The sequence below is a fragment of the Ambystoma mexicanum genome, chromosome 2q, assembly GCF_040938575.1.
Source record: "Ambystoma mexicanum isolate Mex_15411 chromosome 2q, UKY_AmexF1_1, whole genome shotgun sequence".
NCBI classification, from domain to species: Eukaryota; Metazoa; Chordata; class Amphibia; order Caudata; family Ambystomatidae; genus Ambystoma; species Ambystoma mexicanum.
Window position 1 is genome coordinate 1463700339 of NC_090924.1, and position 21503 is coordinate 1463721841.

The following is a 21503-nucleotide window of genomic DNA, read 5'->3' on the forward strand; positions in this document are numbered from 1 at the left end:
ACCCAAGTGAGAGCTTTCCTAGGCCTCACTGGGTATTACAGGAATTTCATTGAGAACTATGGGACCATAGCTTCTCCACTGAATGTAATCTCCTCTCCCAAATTCCCTAAAAAGGTAAAATGGAATGAGGAGTGCAATCAGGCCTTTGAAAAACTGAAGAGAGCTATTTGCCAAGCTCCAGTGTTAAGAGCTCCTGACTACCACCAAACTTTCATTGTACAAACTGATGCTTCCAATGTAGGTATAGGTGCAGTTCTAAGCCAACTGGATGAGAAGGGTAGGGAGCACCCCATTTGCTTCATCAGTAGGAAACTGAAGGATCCTGAGACAAGGTGGGCAACTATCGAAAGAGAATGCTTTGCTATTGTGTGGGCACTGAAGAAGTTTAGGCCATACTTGTATGGTTCTACTTTTGTTATTCAGACTGACCACCAACCCTTGAAATGGTTAATGCAAATGAAAGGGGAAAATCCAAAACTATTGAGATGGTCAATCTGCCTGCAAGGGTTTGATTTCACCATTGAGCACAGGTCAGGGTGTCACCATCAAAATGCTGATGGACTCTCTAGGATGTATATCATCGACTAGAGGTATGAGGTTCATCCAGGAGTGGATTAAATCCTCCTGTCCCTTAGTCTGGGGGGGGGCGAGTGTTAGGGAGAATTCTCTGTTTAGGCTGAATTTCCCTACCTAGTGAGTCCCCCAGCAGCTTTGCTGGATTTCTAGGGTTTCTTTTTTTTCTCCTGCCAAGAGTGAGACTCTTTTACCCTCACTCTTGGGCATGTTGAAGTGTGTTTCCTTGGTTAAACCTTGTGTTGGATGGGCTATGGGTCTTTTACTCCATAGGGCCTCATGTATTTTTTGGATGTGGGTTACACAGCACCCTCTGTGCCGTAACCCAGGGGTGTCCTAGGGACTCCCCAACATAGACTCCATACCCTGGGACTGACTACTGTCTCCCAGGGCATGTAAAGTCACCAAAGACTTTACTAGTCTTAAATCCTGAACAGAACCAGTACAAACCATCATATTGTGGACGTACTGGCTGGGGCAATTCGATTGCCCCAGGGTCTGTTAGTCGCGGGGGCACGTCTCCGTCCCCCCTGTTCGAGTTTTGGCTGGTGGCAGTGGAAACTACTTTTTATATTCGACCGCGAATATTTTCCTATGGGATTTCCCATTGTTTTAGGCTAACACATTTAATTATTTATTTACGGTAGCCTTAAACATACCGCCGGTTTATATATTTATTATTATAACTCCGGTTGGGATTTTTTGCCAAAACTTGATACTAAAATGGCGGTGGCGTTCGCCTCTGTAACTCTGACCCAAAGTGGAGCCCTTTGTCCCACTTTTGGCGGGCTTCTCCACAGAAGCCCTCCAAAGTGGTGCCACTCTGTCTGGGGTACTTAGGAGGGGTGGAGGGGGATTTAGGCACCCTGGACTGAGTTACCTTGGTAACTCAAGTCGCACTCCATCCTGATTGGCCCAAGTGGTGAGCCGGCCGGCTCACCACTTAGCATGTTTGAGTGACAGCTAGGCTGGGTGAATGGGGGTTTGCTGCATAAAAGCAGGGCTTTGGGGACTGGAACTTCAGAAGTCGCCACAGGACCTAAGAATCCGACGAGGGACGAGCTGAGCTGATCTGCTACGACGACACCGCCGGTGGAGCCCTGCTGAACCATCTCACCACTTTTCCCGACGACCGAGGAGAACTCTTAACGGAGTGGCTCCTTCCCTTGACTGGTGGGGACAACCAGTTTTCACCTTCTTTCCGTTCTTCAAGGTATCCCGTGGCCGCCTTGCCAGTGCCAAGCACCCCGGCAACCGGAACCCCACCACTTTTACCCCAACCGCGAAAGTCGGTAAAACCCTTTAACCGGAGGACTCCGCGGCTGGTTTCTTCCCGGGCAGTGCAACGACCTTCTTCTTCTGCTCTTCAGCGAGATCTTCTTCTCCCCTGACCGACGTCGAGCCTTGCTGCCACTGCCTGGAACAACTGCCCCCGCTGGAGGATCCTTTCCGTTAAGGTACCGTGTTCCGCCTGGCTTCCCTTGCCACCGACTGTACGAGGTAGTTTTAGCCCTCGGCTTTCGATCCTGGGATTGCCTGGGACACTTTGGCTAAACTTTCTGAGCCTCTCTAACTCTTTTCCGAACTCTTTTGCAAGACTCTGAATCCCTACCAACTGTGTGATCTTGGGCACGTTTTCGCTCTGTGTGCTCTAAGAGTGGGCCCTGCTTAGTGACTTTTTGCTCACCTGTGACTTTGTGCTTCTTTGAGCTTACCGAAAGTGTTCTTGACCTTAGAGTGGTGTGTTTATCCTAATTCTGCTCTTTTTCCCTCCCTTCTTTAACCTATTAGAGTGTCATCTAACGTTAAGCGCTCACCTCTGTTTTAATTATGTGGTGTTAACCTAGAGTTGTCTAGATAGGAATAAGGATTGGGACTGCTTTCCATATAACTGTGTTTGGAGTGTTTTATTATATTTTGCTAGAGTGTTTTCAATTCGTGTGTTCTTAAAAATAAATAACTATATACTTTTGAAACCAAGCTCTGGTCAGTGTTTGCTTGTGCTATTGTGCCTGAGTACATATTGTGTATACTTTGCATACTGCCTAACTCTTCTTGAGGGAAGTCTGACTGCTCAGCCACAGCTACCAGGTAAATCTGGGTGGTGCAGACTGCTACCAAGTGGGTTTACTGCTATACCTGTAGTCTTAAATCTTTTGCAGTGTTCCCCAAGGGAACTGCACAGGTTTCTGCCTAACAGGGATCAACACTGCACTACAGAGGAAGGACATGGGCCTATAGCACACAGCTGCATGGCAGCTGGCATTGCGAAGAAGCAAGCTGTGCTCCAGAGGAAATGATGCTGTACTGCTCTGGGTTCAAGGTTGCATTAGAGAGGAAGGACAGTGGCCTAAAGCACACAGGTGCATGGCAGCTGAAACTGCAAGAAAGCATGCTGTGCTGCAGAGGAAAGGATGTTGCACTGCTCTGGGATCAAGACTGCATTACAGAAGAAGGACACTGGCCTACAGCACACAGGCACATGGAAGCTCTCACTGCAATGAAGCAAGCTGTGCTGCAGAGGAAAGGATGTTGTACTGCGCTGCAGTCAAGGCTACATTACAGAGGAAGGACACTTGCCTACAGCACACAGGTGCACGGCAGGTGGCACTGCAAGGAAGCATGCTGTGCTGCTGAGGAAAGGATGCCATACTGCTCTGCGGTCAAGGCTACATTACAGAGGAAGGACACTGGCCTACAGCACACAGGTTCATGGCAGCTGGAACTTCATTGAAGCAAGCTGTGTTGCAGAGGAAAGGATGTCGTACTGTGCTGCGGTCAAGGTTACATTTCAGAGGGAGGACACTGGCCAACAGCACACAGGTGCATGGCAACTGGTACTACAAGGAAGCATGCTGTGCTGCAGAGGAAAGGATGTCCTACTGCGCTGCGGTCAAGGCTACATTACAGTGGGAGGACCCTGGCCAACAGCACACAGGTGCATGGCAGCTGGCACTGCAAGGAAGCATGCTGTGCTGCAGAGGAAAGGATGTTCTACTGCACTGCGGTCAAGGCTACATTACAGAGGAAGGACACTGGCCTACAGCACACAGGTGCATGGCAGCTGTCACTGCAATAAAGCAAGCTGTGCGGCAGAGGAAAGGATGTCTTACTGCGCTGCAGTCAAGGCTACATCACAGAGGAAGGAAACTGGCCTACTGCACACAAGGGCACGGCAGCTGGCAATCCAATGAAGCAAGCTGTGCGGCAGAGGAAAGGATGTCGTACTTCGCTGCAGTCAAGGCAACATTACAGAGGAAGGACCCTGGCCTACAGCACACAGGTGCATGGCAGCTGGCACTGCAAGGAAGCAAGCTGTGCTGCAGAGGAAAGGATGTCATTCTGCGCTGCGGTCAAGGCTACATTACAGTAGAAGGACACTGGCCTACAGCACACAGGTGCATGGCAACTGGCACAGCAATGAAGCATGCTGTGCTGCAGAGGAAAGGATGTCGTACTGCGCTGCTGTAAAGGATACACTACAGAGGAAGGACACTGGCCTACAGTACATAGGTACATGGCAGCTGGCACTGAAAGAATGCATGCTGTGCTGCAGAGGAAATTATGTCGTACTATGCTGCGGTCAAGGCTAGATTACAGAGGAAGCACACTGGCCTACTGTTAGGGAGAATTCTCTGTTTAGGCTGAATTTTCTAACCTAGTGAGTCCCCCAGCAGCTTTGCTGGATTTCTGGAGTTTTTTTTTCATCCTGCCAAGAGTGAGACTCTTTTTCTCCCACTCTTGGACATGATTTGTGGTATTTCTTTGAATGTATGTGGTCTTTTACTCCGTAGGGTCTCATGTGTTTTGCTATGTGTGTTATACAGCACCCTCCGTGCCGTAACACTGGGGCGTCCTAGGTGACCCCACCATAGACTCCATACCATGGGACTGGCCACTGTCTCCCAGGGCATGTAAAGTCACCATTGGCTTTACTAGACCTAAATTTACTAACAGAACCAGTACAAACCATCTTATTGTGGACGTACTGGTAGGGGTAATTCGATTACCCCTGGGTCTGTTATTCGAGGGGGCACTGTCCCGTCCTCCCTTGTCGAGTTTTGGCTGGTGGCAGTGGATACTACTTTTTATATTCGACCACGAATATATTCCAATGGGATTTTCCCATAGTTTGAGGCTCATACTTTTTCTATGTAGCCTCGGTCATACCGCCGGTTTATTAAATTAAAATGAATTCACCAGTTGGTATTTTCTGCCAGAACTCGGTTTTTAAAATGGCGTATGTGTTCGCCTCTGTAACTCCAAACCAAAGGTTGAGCCCTTTGTTCCACTTTTGGCAGGCTTCGGCACAGAAGCCCTCCAGAGTGGTGCCATTCTGTCTTGGTACCACAGGGGGTGTGGGAGGGGGTTTAGGCACCCTGGACTGAGTTGCCTTGCCAACTCAAGTCGCACTCTGGTGTGATTGGCCCGAGTGGTGAGCCGCCCCGCTCAAAACCTAGCATGTTTGATTGACAGCTAGGCTGAATGAATGGGGGTTTTCTGCATAAAAGCAGGGCTTTGGGGACTGGAACTTCAGAAGTCGCCACAGGACCTAAGAATCCGACGAGGGTAAAGCTGAGCTGACCTGCAACGACGACACCTCCAGTGGAGCCCTGCTGAACCAACTCACCACTTCCCAACGACAGAGGAGCTCTCCCTGCTGGAGAGTCTTCTTCCCTTTGACTGGTAGAAACAACCAGTCCCTTGCTTTTTCTTCGCATCCAGGACGTCTAGTGTTCCAATTGCCCATGCTGAGCACCCCGGCAACCAGATAGCCACTAACCACTGTACCGCGACCAAAAGGTGGTGCCTTGTGACTGAGCACTCCGCGGCTGGTCTTTTCCCTGGTGGTGCAACGATCTGCAACTTTCCTCTACGACGAGATCATCTCTTCTTCTGGCAAAGCCCCGACTTGCATCCACCACCAGGAACAACTGCCCCCGTCGGAGCTGTCTCTTCACTTTCAAGGTACTGTGTCCACCTGGCTTCCCTTGTGACGGTTAGCGTGAGGTGTCTTAAATCCTTACCTTTCCACTGGGTCGCCTCCAGACCTTCTAACTTTTGTTCTAAAACTGGTCCATCCTTTCTGTGACATTTTGCTACAAAGACTTGAAGTGCATTTCCACTGTGATATTTTTGGGACATACCACCTTGCCTCTCTCCGAGTGGGCCTGGCCTCTGAACTTTGTGATCTACAGTAGACCCTGCCTTGCTTGCCTTGCATTTGCTTCGTAAAAGTGTTGGTACTGAGTTGGCTTCATACCCTGCCTTTTTCTCTCCCTTTCTAACGAATACTAGAGTGCCATCTAGGTTAAGCATTCACCTCTGTCTGCAAATAAGTGGTGTCTTTGAACCTAGACTTGTCGAAATATTGTTATGGGATTGATAAATACTTATAGTAACTGTGATTGAAGTTGTTTGCCATATTAGTGCCAGTGTGTTTTTCATAGATGTGTTTTTAAATAAATAATTATATATCTTTACACCCAAGCTCTGATCCGTGTCTTTTTGTTCTACTGTGTAAATTGCCCTATCTTGTATACTCCATATACTGCCCAACTCATCTTGAGAGAAGTCTGACTGCTCAGCCACAGCTACCAGGTAAATCTGGGTGGTGCAGACTGCTACCAATTGGGTTTACTGCTAACTCCTGTAGTCTTAAACTTTTTGCAGTGGTCCCAGAGGGAACTGCACAGGTTTCTGCCTAACACTTACAGCACACAGGGGCATGGCAGCTGGCACTGCAATGAAGCAAACTGCTGCAGAAGAAAGGATGTTGTACTGCGCTCCGGTCAAGGCTACATTACAGAGTAATGACACTGGCGTACAGCACACCGGGGCATGGCAGCTGGCACTGTAAGGTAGCAAGCTGTGCTGCAGAGGGAAGGATGTCGTTCTGCGCTGCGGTCAAGGCTACATTACAGAGGGAGGACACTGGCCAACAGCGCACAGGTGCATGGCAGTTGGCACTGAAAGGAAGCATGCTGTGCTGCAGAGGAAAGGATGTCATACTGCGCTGCGGTCAAGGCTACATTACAGAGCAAGGACACTGGCCTACAGCACACAGTTGCATTGCAGCTGTCAATGCAATGAAGCAAGCTGTGCTGCAGAGGAAAGGATATTGTACTGCGCTGCATTACAGATGAAGGACACTGGCCTACAGCACATTGGTGCATGGCAGCTGGCAGTTCTAGGAAGCATACTGTGCTGCAGAGGAAAGGATCATGTACTGCTCTGGGATTAAGGCTGCACTACGAGGAAGGACTTTGGCCTAAAGCACACAGGTGCATGGCAGCTGGCACTGCAAGGATGCATTCTGTGCAGCAGAGGAAAGAATGCTGTACTGCTCTAGGATCAAGGCTGCACTACAGAGGAAGGACCATGCCCTGACGCAGACAGGTGCATGGCAACTGGAAATGCAGGGAAGCATGCTGTGCTGCAGAGGAAAGGATGCACTGCGCTGCGGTCCAGGATGCACTACAGAGGAAGGATCATGCCCTGAAGCACACAGGTGTATGGCAGCTGGCACTGCAAGGATGCATTCTGTGCAGCAGAGGAAAGAATGCTGTACTGCTCTGGGATCAAGACTGCACTTCAGATGAAGGACGCTGGCCTACAGCACTTAGGTGCATGGCAGCTGGCACTGCAAGGAAGCATGCTGTGCTGCAGAGGAAAGGATGCCATACTGCTCTGGGATCAAGGCTGCACTACAGAGGCTGCACTACAGAGGGAGGACACTAGTCTACAGCTCATAGTGCGCCTCATTATAAACCTGCCATGGCTGGTGGATGAGGCAATGCCCACTTTACCACTGCTGGCAATTATTTAGAATGTCACAGGTAGAGCAGGGGTGCGATGCCTCCCACCCAAAAATATCTGGACCATCTCCGCAGGCATCTGCTTTCCATGATGGCAGAGATGCTTTGCATTTCTGTGGAATGCCACACATGTTTGCTCATTTCAAAAGATATTGGGGTCCAGCACATTGCCCCAGCTTTGCATGCACATGGTGAGAGGCATTTACCATTCCTTTTGAAACATGATTTAAAGTAGCACAGAAAGCACCTGGAATTCTGTGCTACTTTTGTAGCCTGCTCCAAACGAATCAAAGTAGAATGGGTGGGATGGGGGCAGCCTTCACGCAAGAGTGACAGCATGCAGCCCCCTCGGTGCTAACTGCAGGGACTTGGATAATAACGCCAGTGTGTGGTAGGGTATGGGGGCGGCAGAAGGTTGCGCAGAGGCTGCAGTGTGGCGGGGATGGACGGTGCAACGTGGCAGGATGGACCGTGCACTGTGGAAGGATGGATGCTGCCCTGTGGCAGGATGGACAGTGCCACGTGGCAGGATGGAAGGTTCCACGTGGCAGGATTGACGGTGCACTGTGGAAGGATGGACGCTGCCCTGTGGAAGGATGGACGGTTCCTGTGGCAGGATGGACAGTGCCACGTGGCAGGATTGTCGGTGGTACGTGGCAGGATGGACGCTGCAATGTCGTGGGGACGGTGCACTGTGGAAGGGTGGGATTCTGCCCTGTGGCAGAATGGACGGTGGTACGTGGCAGGATGGAAGGTTCCACGTGGCAGGATTGACGGTGCACTGTGGAAGGATGGACGCTGCCCTGTGGAAGGATGGATGCTGCCCTGTGGCAGGATGGACGGTGGTACGTGGCAGGATGGACGCTGCAATGTCGTGGGGACGGTGCACTGTGGAAGGGTGGGATTCTGCCCTGTGGCAGAATGGACGGTGGTACGTGGCAGGATGGACGCTGCAATGTCGTGGGGACGGTGCACTGTGGAAGGGTGGGATTCTGCCCTGTGGCAGAATGGACGGTGGCACGTGGCAGGATGGACGCTGCAATGTCGTGGGGACGGTGCACTGTGGAAGGGTGGGATTCTGCCCTGTGGCAGAATGGACGCTGGTACGTGGCAGGATGGACGCTGCAATGTCGTGGGGACGGTGCACTGTGGAAGGGTGGGATTCTGCCCTGTGGCAGAATGGACGGTGGTACGTTGCAGGATGGACGGTGCACTGTGGAAGGATGGACGCGCCCTGTGGAAGGATGGAGGCTGCCCTATGGCAGGATGGACAGTGCCACATGGCAAGATGGATGGTGCACTGTTGCAGGATGGACGCTCCCGTGTGGCAGGATTGACAGTGCCACGTGGCAGGATGGATGCTGCCCTGTGGCAGGATGGACGTTGCACTGTGGAAGGGTGGACGCTGCCCTGTGGCAGGATGGACGGTGCCTCATGGCAGGATGGATGCTGCACTGTGGTAGGATGGACGCTGCCCTGTGGTGGGATGGAAGGATGGACGCTGCCTTGTGACAGGATGGATGGTGCCACGTGGCAGGATGGACGGTGCAGTGTGGAAGCGCTGCCCTGTGGCAGGATGATGGCTGCCCTGTAGAAGGTTGGACACTGCCCTGTGGTTGACTAGACGCTGCCCTGTGGAAGGGTGGGTGCTGCCCTGTGGCAGGAAGGACGGTGCCCTGTGGAAGGGTGGGCACCGCCATGTAGCAGGATGGATGCTGCAATGTGGCGGGGACGGTGCCCTGTGGCAGGATGGACGCTGCCCTGTGGCAGGGTGGACGGTGCATTGTGGAAGGGTGGGCGCTGCCCTGTGGCAGGATGGACAGTGCCACATGGCATGATGGACGATGCACTGTGGAAGGATGAATGCTGCAATGTGGTGTGGATGGTGCACTGTGGAAGGGTGGGCGCTGCCCTCTGGCAGGATGGACGGTGCACTGTGGAAGGATGGGCACTGCCCTGTGGAAGGGTGGACGCTGCCCTGTAGCAGGATGGATCGTGCAACATGGCAGGATGGACGGTGCACTGTGGAAGGGTGGGCGCTGCCCTATGGCAGGATGGACGGTGCCACATGGCAGGATGGACTCTGCACTGTGGAATGATGGACGCTGCCACATGGCAGGATGGACTCTGCAATGTGGTGGGGACGGCGCACTGTGGAAGGGTGGGCGCTGCCCTGTGGCAGGATGGACGGTGCACTGTGGAAGGATAGGCACTGCCCTGTGGCAGGATGGATGGTGCCACTTGGCAGGATGGACGGTGCACTGTGGAAGGGTATGTGCTGCCCTGTGGCAGGGTTAAGGCTTCCCTGTAGAAGGATGGACACTGCCCTGTGGAAGATTGGACACTGCCCTGTGGAAGATTGGACACTGCCCTGTGGAAGGGTGGGTGCTGCCCTGCGGCTGGAAGGACGGTGCCCTGTGGAAGGGTGGGCACTGCCATGTGGCAGGATGGATGCTGCACTGTTGAAAGATGGACACTGCCACGTGTCAGGATGGATGCTGCAAGGATGCTGCAATGTGGTGGGGACGGTGCACTGTGGAAGGGTGGGCACTGCCCTGTGGCAGGATGGACACTGCCGCATGGCAGGATGGATGCTGCCCTGTGGCAGGATGGATGGTACCACATGGCTGGATGGACGGTGTACTGTGGAAGGGTAGGCACTGCCCTGAGACAGGATGGAGGCTGCCCTGTAGAAGGATGGACACTGCCCTGGGGCAGGATGGACGATGTCCTATGGAGTCCCTGTGGAAGGGTGGGCACTGCCCTGTGGAAGGATGGACGCTACCCTGTGGCAAGATGGACAGTGCCATGTGGCAGGATGGACAGTGCACTGTGGAAGGGTGGGCACTGCCCTGTGGCAGGATGTACGGTGCCACATGGCAGGATTGACGTTGCACTGTGGTAGGATGGACACTGACCTGTGGAAGGGTGGGCACTGCCCTGTGGCAGGCAGGACAGTGCCCTGTGGAAGGGTGGGTGCTGCCACTTGGCAGGGAGGATGCTGCAATGTGGTGGGGAAGGTGCACTGTGGAAGGGTGGGCGCTGCCCTGTGGCAGGATGGATGCTGCCCTGTGGCAAGATGGACAGTGCACTGTGGAAGGCTAGGCACAGCCTTGTGGCAGGATGGACGGTGCCACGTGGCAGGATGGACGGTGCACTGTGGAAGGGTAGGCGCTGCCCTGTGGCAGTGTGAAGGCTGCGCTGTAGAAGGATGGACACTGCCCTGTGGAAGAATGGATGCTGCCCTGCGGAAGGGTGGGTGCTGCCCTGTGGCAGGAAGGACGGTGCCCTGTGAAAGGATGGGTGCTGCATTGTGGCAGGATGGATGCTGCACTGTTGAAGGATGGATGCTGCCATGTGGCAGGATGGATGCTGCAATGTGGTGGGGACAGTGCACTGTGGCAGGATGGACGGTGCCGCATGGCAGGATGGATGGTGTACTGTGGAAGGGTGGGCGCTGCCCTGTGCCACGAAGGACGGTGCCCTGTGGAAGGGTAGACGCTGCCCTGTGGCATGATGGACGCTGCGCTGTGGAAGGATAGATTCTGCCACGTTTCAGGTTGGACGCTGCAATGTGGAGAGGACGGTGCACTGTGGAAGGGTGGGCGCTATCCTGTGGCAGGATGGACTGTGCCACGTGGCAGGATGAACGGTGCACTGTGGAAGATGGATGCTGCCCTGTAGCTGGATGGACGGTGCACTGTGGAAGGGTGGGGGGTGCGCTGTGGCAGGATAGATGGTGCCACATAGCAGGATGGACACTGCACTGTGGAAGGATGGACGGTGCAATGTGGCAGGAGGGACGCTGTAATGTGGTGGGGATGGTACACTGTGGAAGGGTGGGCGCTGCAGTGTGGCAGGATGGACGGTGCCATGTGGCAGGATGGACGGTGCACTGTGGAAGGATGGACACTGCCCTGTGGCAGGATGGACAGTGCAATGTGGCAGGACGGATGCTGCAATGTGGTGGGGACGGTACACTGTGAAAGGGTGGACGGTGCAGTGTGGCAGGATGACGGTGCCATGTTGCAGGATGGACGGTGTACTGTGGAAGGATGGACACTGCCCTGTGGCAGGATGGACAGTGACATGTGGCAGGATGGACGGTGCACTGTGGAAGGGTGGGCACTGCCCTGTGGCAGGATGGATGGTGCCACATGGCAGGATGGACTCTGCACTGTGGAATGATGGACGCTGCCACATGGCAGGATGGATGCTGCAATGTGGTGGGGACGGTGCACTGTGGAAGGGTGGGCGCTGCCCTGTGGCAGGATGGACGGTGCACTGTGGAAGGGTAGGCGCTGCCCTGTGGCAGGGTGGATGGTGCCACATGGCAGGATGGACGGTGCACTGTGGAAGGGTAGGCGCTGCCCTGTGGCAGGGTTAAGGCTGCCCTGTAGAAGGATGGACACTGCCCTGTGGAAGATTGGACACTGCCCTGTGGAAGGGTGGGTGCTGCCCTGTGGCAGGAAGGATGGTGCCCTGTGGAAGGGTGGGCACTGCCATGTGGCAGGATGGATGCTGCACTGTTGAAGGATGGATGCTGCCACGTGTCAGGATGGATGCTGCAATGTGGTGGGGACGGTGCACTGTGGAAGGGTGGGCGCTGCACTGTGGCAGGATGGACGGTGCACTGTGGAAGTGTAGGCGCTGCCCTGTGGCAGGATGGATGGTGCCACATGGCAGGATGGACGGTGCACTGTGGAAGGGTAGGCGCTGCCCTGTGGCAGGGTTAAGGCTGCCCTGTAGAAGGATGGACACTGCCCTGTGGAAGATTGGACACTGCCCTGTGGAAGGGTGGGTGCTGCCCTGTGGCAGGAAGGACGGTGCCCTGTGGAAGGGTGGGCACTGCCATGTGGCAGAATGGATGCTGCACTGTTGAAGGATGGATGCTGCCACGTGTCAGGATGGATGCTGCAATGTGGTGGGGACGGTGCACTGTGGAAGGGTGGGTGCTGCCCTGTGGCAGGATGGACACTGCCACATGGCAGGATGGACGCTGCCCTGTGGCAGGATGGATGGTGCCACATGGCAGGATGGACGGTGTACTGTGGAAGGGTAGGCAATGCCCTGTGACAGGATGGAGGCTGGCCTGTAGAAGGATGGACACTGCCCTGTGGCAGGATGGATGATGTCCTGTGGAGTCCCTGTGGAAGGGTGGGCAAAGCCCTGTGGCACGAAGGACGGTGCCCTGTGGAAGGGTAGGCGCTGCCCTGTGGCAGGTTGGACGCTGCACTGTGGACGGATGGACGCTGCCACGTGGCAGGATGGATGCTGAAATGTTGTGGGGACCGTGCACTGTGGAAAGGTGGGTGCTGCCCTGTGGCAGGATGGACGGTGCCACGTGGCAGGATGGACAGTGCACTGTGGAAGGATGGACACTGCCCTGTGGAAGGATCGACACTGCCTGTGGCAGGATGGACAGTGCCACATGGCAGGATGGACGGTGCACTGTGGCAGGATGGATGCTGCCCTGTGGCAGGATGGACGGTGCACTGTGGACGGGTGGGCACTGCCCTGTGCCAGGATGGACAGTGCCACGTGGCAGGATGGACAGTGCACTGTGGAAGGGTAGGCGCTGTCCTGTGGCAGGATGAAGGCTGCGCTGTAGAAGGATGGACACTGCCCTGTGGAAGAATGGACGCTGCCCTGTGGAAGGGTAGGCGCTGTCCTGTGGCAGGATGAAGGCTGCACTGTAGAAGGATGGACACTGCCCTGTGGAAGAATGGACGCTGCCCTGTAGAAGGGTGGGGGCTGCCCTTTGGCAGGATGGATGCTGCACTGTGGAAGGATGGACGCTGCACTGTGGCAGGATGGATACTGCCCTGTGGCAGGATGGACGGTGCACTGTGGAAGGGTGGGCGCTGCCCTGTGGCAGGATGGATGGTGCCACGTGGCAGGATGGACGGTGCACTGTGGAAGGGTAGGCGCTGTCCTGTGGCAGGATGAAGGCTGCCCTGTAGAAGGATGGACACTGCCCTGTAGAAGAATGGACGCTGCCCTGTGGAAGGGTGGGCGCTGCCCTGTGGCAGGATGGATGCTACAATGTGGTGGGGACGGTGCACTGTGGAATGTTGGGTGCTGCCCTCTGGCAGGATGAATGGTGCCACGTGGCAGGATGGATGGTGTACTGTGACAGGATGGACACTGCCCTGTGGCAGGATGGACAGTGCCACGTGGCAGGCTGGATGGTGCACTGTGGCAGGATGGACGCTGCCCTGTGGCAGGATGGACGGTGCACTATGGAAGGGTTTGGCACTGCCCTGTGGCAGAATGGACAGTGCCACATGGCAGGATGGACGCTGCACTGTGTAAGAATGGATGCTGCCACGTGGCAGGATGGGTGCTGCAATGTTGTGGGGACGGTGCACTGTGGAAGGGTGGGTGCTGCCCTGTGGCAGGATGTACTGTGCCACGTGGCAGGATGGATGGTGCACTGTGGAAGGATGGGTGCTGCCCTGTAGAAGGATGGGCGCTGCCCTGTGGCAGGATGGACCGTGCACTGTGGAAAGGTGGGCGCTGCCCTGTGGCAGGATGGATGGTGCCATGTGGCAGTATGGACACTGCACTGTGGAAGAATGGACACTGCCACGTGGCAGGATGGATGCTGAAATGTTGTGGGGACTGTGCACTGTGGAAATGTGGGTGCTGCCCTGTGGCAGGATGGACGGTGCCACGTGGCAGGATGGACAGTGCACTGTGGAAGGATGGACACTGCCCTGTGGAAGGATGGACGCTGCCCTGTGGCAGGATGGAGAGAGCCACATGGCAGGATGGACGGTGCACTGTGGCAGGATGGATGCTGCCCTGTGGCAGGATGGACGGTGCACTGTGGAAGGGTGGGTGCTGCCCTGTGGCAGGATGGACGGTGCCACGTGGCAGGATGGACGGTGCACTGTGGAAGGGTAGGCGCTGTCCTGTGGCAGGATGAAGGCTGCGCTGTAGAAGGATGGACACTGCCCTGTAGAAGAATGGACGCTGCAATGTGGTGGGGACGGTGCACTGTGGAAGAGCGGGCACAGCTGGATGGATGGTGCCAAGTGGCAGGATGGACGGTGCACTAAAAAGTGTAGGCACTGCCCTGTGACAGGGTGAAAGCTGCCCTGTAGAAGGATGGACACTGCCCTGTGGAAGAATGGACGCTGCCCTGTGGAAGGGTGGGCACTGCCCTGTGGCAAGAAGGACGGTGCCCTGTGGAAGGGTGGGTGCTGCCACATGGCAGGAAGGATGATGCACTGTTGAAGGATGGATGCTGCCATGTGGCAGGATGGATGCTGCAATGTGGTGGGGACGGTGCACTGTGGAAGGGTGGGGGCTGTCCTCTGGCAGGATAGACGGTGCCACGACGCAGGATGGATGGTGCAGTGTGGAAGGATGGACGCTGCCCTTTGGAAGGATGGACAGTGCACTGTGGAACGGTAGGCACTGCCCTGTGGCAGGATGGACCGTGCCACGTGGCAGAATGGACGGTGCAGTGTGGAAGGATCGATACTGCCCTTTGGAAGGATGGTTGCTGCCCTGTGGCAGGATGGACAGTGCCACGTGGCAGAATGGACGGTGCACTGTGGAAGGGTGGGCGCTGCCCTGTGGCAGGAAGGACAGTGCCCCGTGGATGGGTGGGCGCTGCCACGTGGCAGGATGGACGCTGCACTGTGGAAGGATGGACGCTGCAATGTGGTGGGGACGGTGCACTGTGGAAGGGTGGGTGCTGCCCTGTGGCAGGATGGACGGTGCCATGTGGCATGATGGACGGTGCACTGTGGAAGGATGGGCGCTGCCCTGTGGCAGGATGGATGGTGCCATGTGGCAGGATGGACACTGCACTGTGGAAGGATGGACGCTGCCACGCTGCAGGATGGATGCTGCAATGTTGCGGGGACGGTGCACTGTGGAAGGGTGGGTGCTGGCCTGTGGCAGGATGGACGATGCCACGTGGTAGGATGGACTGTGCACTGTGGAAGGATGGATGCTGCCCTGTGAAAGGATGAACGCTGCCCTGTGGCAGGATGGACTGTGCCATGTGGCAGGATGGACGGTGCACTGTGGCAGGATGAACGCTGCCCTGTGGCAGGATGGACGGTGTACTGTGGCAGGATGGACATTGCCCTGTGGGAGGATGGACGGTGCACTGTGGAAGGGTGGATGCTGCCCTGTGGCAGGATGAATGCTGCAATGTGGAGGGAATGGTGCACTGTGGAAGGGTGGGTGCTGCCCTGTGGCAGGTTGGATGATGCCATGTGGCAGGAGGGACACTGCCACGTGGCAGGATGGACAGTGAACTGTGGAAGGGTATGCACTGCCCTGTGGTAGGATGGATGGTGCCACGTGGCAGGATGGACGGTGTACTGAGGAAGGGTAGGCGATGCCTTGTGGCAGAATGAAGGCTGCCCTGTAGAAGAATGGACACTGCCCCGTGGAAGAATGGACGCTGCCCTGTGGAAGGGTGGGTGCTGCCCTGTGGCAGGATGGACGGTGCCACGTGGCAGGATGGACAGTGCACTGTTTAAGGTTGGCAACTGCCCTTTGGCAGGATGGACGCTGCCAAGTGGCACGATGGACGGTGCTATGTGGCAGGATGGACGGTGTACTGTGGATGGGTAAGCGCTGCCCTGTGACAGGATGGAGGCTGCCCTGTAGAAGTTTGGAAACTGCCCTGTGGCAGGATGGACGCTGTCCTGTGGAGTCCCTGTGAAAGGGTGGGTGCTGCTCTGTGGCACGAAGGACGGTGACCTGTGGTAGGGTAGGCGGTGCCCTGTGCCAGGGTGGATGGTGCCACGTGGCAGGATGGATGGTGCACTGTGGAAGGATGGACGCTGCCCTGTGGAAGGATGGACAGTGCACTGTGGAAGGCTGGGTGCTGCCTGTGGCAGGATGGATGGTGCCATGTGGCAGGATGGACGCTGCACTGTGGAAGGATGGATGCTGCCACGTGGCAGGATGGACGCTGCAATTTTGTGGGGACGATGCACTGTGGAAGGATGGACGATGCGACGCGGCAGGGCGGACGGTGTACTGTGGAAGGAAGGACACTGCCCTGTGGCAGGATGGACAGTGCCACACTGCAGAATGGATGGTCCACTTTGGCAGGATGGATGCTGCCCTGTGGCAGGATGGACACTGCCCTGTGGAAGAATGGACGCCGCCCTCTTTAAGTGTGGCGCTGCCCTGTGGCAGGAAGGACGGTGCCCTGTGGAAAGGTAGGTGCTGCCACATGGCAGGATGGGTGCTGCACTGTGGAAGGATGGACGCTTCCACGTGACAGGATGGATGCTACAATGTGGCAGGATGGAAGGTGCTATGTGGCAGGATGGATAGTGCAGGGTCGAAGGATGGATGCTGCCAAGTGAAAGGATGGATGCTGCCCTGTGGCAGGATAGACAGTGCCACGTGGCAGGATGGACGGTGCACTGTGGCAGGATGGACGCTGCCCCATGGCAGGATGGACAGTGCACTGTGGAAGGGTGGGCGCTGCCCTCTGGCAGGATGGATGCTGCACTGTGGAAGGATGGATGCTGCAATGTGGTGGGACGGTGCACTGTGTAAGGGTGGGCGATGCCCTGTGGCAGGATAGACGGTGCCACATGGCATGATGGACAGTGCACTGTGGAAGGATGGACACTGCCCTGTGGAAGGATAGACGTTGCACTGTGGCAGGATGGACAGTGCCAAGTGGCAGGATGGACGGTGCATTTTGGCAGGATAGATTCTGCCCTGTGGCAGGATGGATGGTGCACTGTGGAAGGATGGACAGTGCCACGTGGCAGGATGGATGGTGCATTGTAGCAGGATGGATGGTGCAATGTGGAAGGATGGGCACTGCCCTGTGGCAGGATGGATGGTGCCATGTGTCAGGATGGACGCTGCACTGTGTAAGAATGGAGGCTGCCACGTGACAGGATGGGCACTGCAATGTTGTGGGGACAGTGCACTGTGGAAGGGTGGGTGCTGCCCTGTGGCAGGATGTACGGTGCCACGTGGCAGGATGGACGGTGCACTGTGGAAGGATGGATGATGCCCTGTGGAAGGATGGACGCTGCCCTGTGGCAGGATGGACCGTGCACTGTGGAAGGGTGGGCGCTGCCCTGTGGCAGGGTGGATGGTGCCATGTGGCAGGATGGACACTGCACTGTGGAAGGATGGACGCTGCCATGTGGCAGGATGGATGCTGAAATGTTGTGGGGACCGTGCACTGTGGAAAGGTGGGTGCTGCCCTGTGGCAGGATGGACGGTGCCACGTGGCAGGATGGACAGTGCACTGTGGAAGGATGGACACTGCCCTGTGGAAGGATCGACACTGCCCTGTGGCAGGATGACAGTGCCACATGGCAGGATGGACGGTGCACTGTGGCAGGATGGATGCTGCCCTGTGGCAGGATGGACGGTGCACTGTGGAAGGGTAGGCGCTGTCCTGTGGCAGGATGAAGGCTGCGCTGTAGAAGGATGGATGCTGCACTGTGGCAGGATGGATGCTGCCCTGTGGCAGGATGGACGGTGCACTGTGGAAGAATGGACGCTGCCCTGTGGAAGAATGGACGCTGCCCTGTGGAAGGTTGGGCGCTGCCCTGTGGCAGGATGGACGCTGCACTGTGGAAGGATGGATGCTGCACTGTGGCAGGATGGATGCTGCCCTGTGGCAGGATGGACGGTGCACTGTGGAACGGTGGGCGCTGCCCTGTGGCAGGATGGATGGTGCCACGTGGCAGGATGGACGGTGCACTGTGGAAGGGTAGGCGCTGTCCTGTGACAGGATGAAGGCTGCGCTGTAGAAGGATGGACAGTGCCACATGGCAGGATGGACGGTGCACTGTGGCAGGATGGACGCTGCCCTGTGGCAGGATGGACAGTGCTACGTGGCAGGCTGGATGGTGCACTGTGGCAGGATGGACGCTGCCCTGTGGCAGGATGGACGGTGCACTATGGAAGGGTTTGGCACTGCCCTGTGGCAGGATGGACAGTGCCACATGGCAGGATGGACAGTGCACTGTGGAAGGATGGACACTGCCCTGTGGAAGGATGGACGCTGCCCTGTGGCAGGATGGACAGTGCCACATGGCAGGATGGACGGTGCACTGTGGCAGGATGAATGCTGCCCTGTGGCAGGATGGACGGTGCACTGTGGAAGGGTGGGCGCTGCCCTGTGGCAGGATGGATGCTGCCCTGTGGCAGGATGGACGGTGCACTGTGGAAGGGTGGGCGCTGCCCTGTGGCAGGATGGACGCTGCACTGAGGCGGGATAGATGGTGCACTGTGGAAGGGTGGGCGCTGCCCTGTGGCAGGATGGACCGTGCACTGTGGAAGGGTGGGCGCTGCCCTGTGGCAGGGTGGATGGTGCCATGTGGCAGGATGGACACTGCACTGTGGAAGGATGGACGCTGCCATGTGGCAGGGTGGATGCTGAAATGTTGTGGGGACCGTGCACTGTGGAAAGGTGGGTGCTGCCCTGTGGCAGGATGGACGGTGCCACGTGGCAGGATGGACAGTGCACTGTGGAAGGATGGACACTGCCCTGTGGAAGGATCGACACTGCCCTGTGGCAGGATGACAGTGCCACATGGCAGGATGGACGGTGCACTGTGGCAGGATGGATGCTGCCCTGTGGCAGGATGGACGGTGCACTGTGGAAGGGTGGGCACTGCCCTGTGGCAGGATGGACAGTGCCACGTGGCCGGATGGACGGTGCACTGTGGAAGGGTAGGCGCTGTCCTGTGGCAGGATGTAGGCTGCGCTGTAGAAGGATGGACACTGCCCTGTGGAAGAATGGACGCTGCCCTGTGGAAGGGTAGGCGCTGTCCTGTGGCAGGATGAAGGCTGCGCTGTAGAAGGATGGATGCTGCACTGTGGCAGGATGGATGCTGCCCTGTGGCAGGATGGACGGTGCACTGTGGAAGAATGGACGCTGCCTCTGGAAGAATGGACGCTGCCCTGTGGAAGGTTGGGCGCTGCCCTGTGGCAGGATGGACGCTGCACTGTGGAAGGATGGATGCTGCACTGTGGCAGGATGGATGCTGCCCTGTGGCAGGATGGACGGTGCACTGTGGAACGGTGGGCGCTGCCCTGTGGCAGGATGGATGGTGCCACGTGGCAGGATGGACGGTGCACTGTGGAAGGGTAGGCGCTGTCCTGTGACAGGATGAAGGCTGCGCTGTAGAAGGATGGACAGTGCCACATGGCAGGATGGACGGTGCACTGTGGCAGGATGGACGCTGCCCTGTGGCAGGATGGACAGTGCCACGTGGCAGGCTGGATGGTGCACTGTGGCAGGATGGACGCTGCCCTGTGGAAGGATGGACGGTGCACTATGGAAGGGTTTGGCACTGCCCTGTGGCAGGATGGACAGTGCCACATGGCAGGATGGACAGTGCACTGTGGAAGGATGGACACTGCCCTGTGGAAGGATGGACGCTGCCCTGTGGCAGGATGGACAGTGCCACATGGCAGGATGGACGGTGCACTGTGGCAGGATGAATGCTGCCCTGTGGCAGGATGGACGGTGCACTGTGGAAGGGTGGGCGCTGCCCTGTGGCAGGATGGATGCTGCCCTGTGGCAGGATGGACGGTGCACTGTGGAAGGGTGGGCGCTGCCCTGTGGCAGGATGGACGCTGCACTGAGGCGGGATGGATGGTGCACTGTGGAAGGGTGGGCGCTGCCCTGTGCAGGATGGATGCTGCCCTGTGGCAGGATGGACGGTGCACTGTGGAAGGGTGGGCGCTGCCCTGTGGCAGGATGGACGGTGCACTGTGGAAGGGTAGGCGCTGCCCAGTGGGAGGAAGGACGGTGCACTGTGGAAGAGTAGGCGCTGCCCTGTGGCAGGATGGACGCTGCACTGTGGCAGGATGTACGCTGCACTGAGGCGGGATGGACAGTGCACTGTGGAAGGGTGGGTGCTGCCCTGTGGCAGGATGGACGCTGACCTGTGGCAGGATGGACACTGCACTGAGGATAGGATGGATGTTGCACTGTGGAAGGGTGGGCGCTGCCCTGTGGCAGGAAGGACGGTGCACTGTGGAAGGGTGGGCGCTGCCCTGTGGCAGGATGTACGCTGCACTGAGTCGGGATGGACGTTGCACTGTTAAAGGGTGGGCGCTGCCCTGTGGCAGGATGGACGCTGCACTGAGGATAGGATGGACGCTGCCCTGGGGCAGGATGGGCGCTGCCCTGTGGCAGGATGGACGCTGCACTGAGGATAGGATGGACGTTGCACTGTGGAAGGGTGGGCGCTGCCCTGTGGCAGGATGGACTGTGCACTGTGGAATGTTAGGCGCTGCCCTGTGGCAGGATGGACGCTGCACTGTGGAAGGATGGACGCTGCACTGAGGATAGGATGGACGCTGCCCTGGGGCAGGATGGGCGCTGCCCTGTGGCAGGATGGACGCTGCACTGAGGATAGGATGGACGCTGCCCTGGGGCAGGATGGGGGCTGCACTGAGGATAGGATGGACGCTGCCCTGGTGCAGGATAGGCACTGCCCTGTGGCAGGATGGACGGTGCACTGTGGAAGGGTGGGCACTGTGGCAGAATGTACGCTGCACTGAGGCGGGATGGACAGTGCACTGTGGAAGCGTGGGCACTGCCCTGTGGCAGGATGTATGCTGCCCTGTGGCAGGATGGACGGTGCACTGTGGAAGGGTGGGCACTGCCCTGTGGCAGGATGTACGCTGCCCTGTGGCAGGATGGACGGTGCACTGTGGAAGGATGGAAGCTGCACTGAGGATAGGATGGATGTTGCATTGTGGAAGGGTGGGCGCTGCCCTGTGGCAGGATGTACGCTGCCCTGGGGCAGGATGGGCGCTGCCCTGTGGCAGGATGGACGCTGCACTGAGGATAGGATGGACGCTGCCCTGGGGCAGGATGGGCGCTGCACTGAGGATAGGATGGACGCTGCCCTGGGGCAGGATGGACGCTGCCCTGTGGCAGGATGGACGCTGCCCTGGGACAGGATGGGCGCTGTCCTGGGGCAGGATGGACGGTGCATGTGGCAGGATGGACGCTGCCCTGTGGTAGGATGGACGCTGCCCTGGGGCAGGATGGACGGTGCACTGTGGAAGGGTGGGCACTGTGGCAGAATGTACGCTGCACTGAGGCGGGATGGACAGTGCACTGTGGAAGGGTGG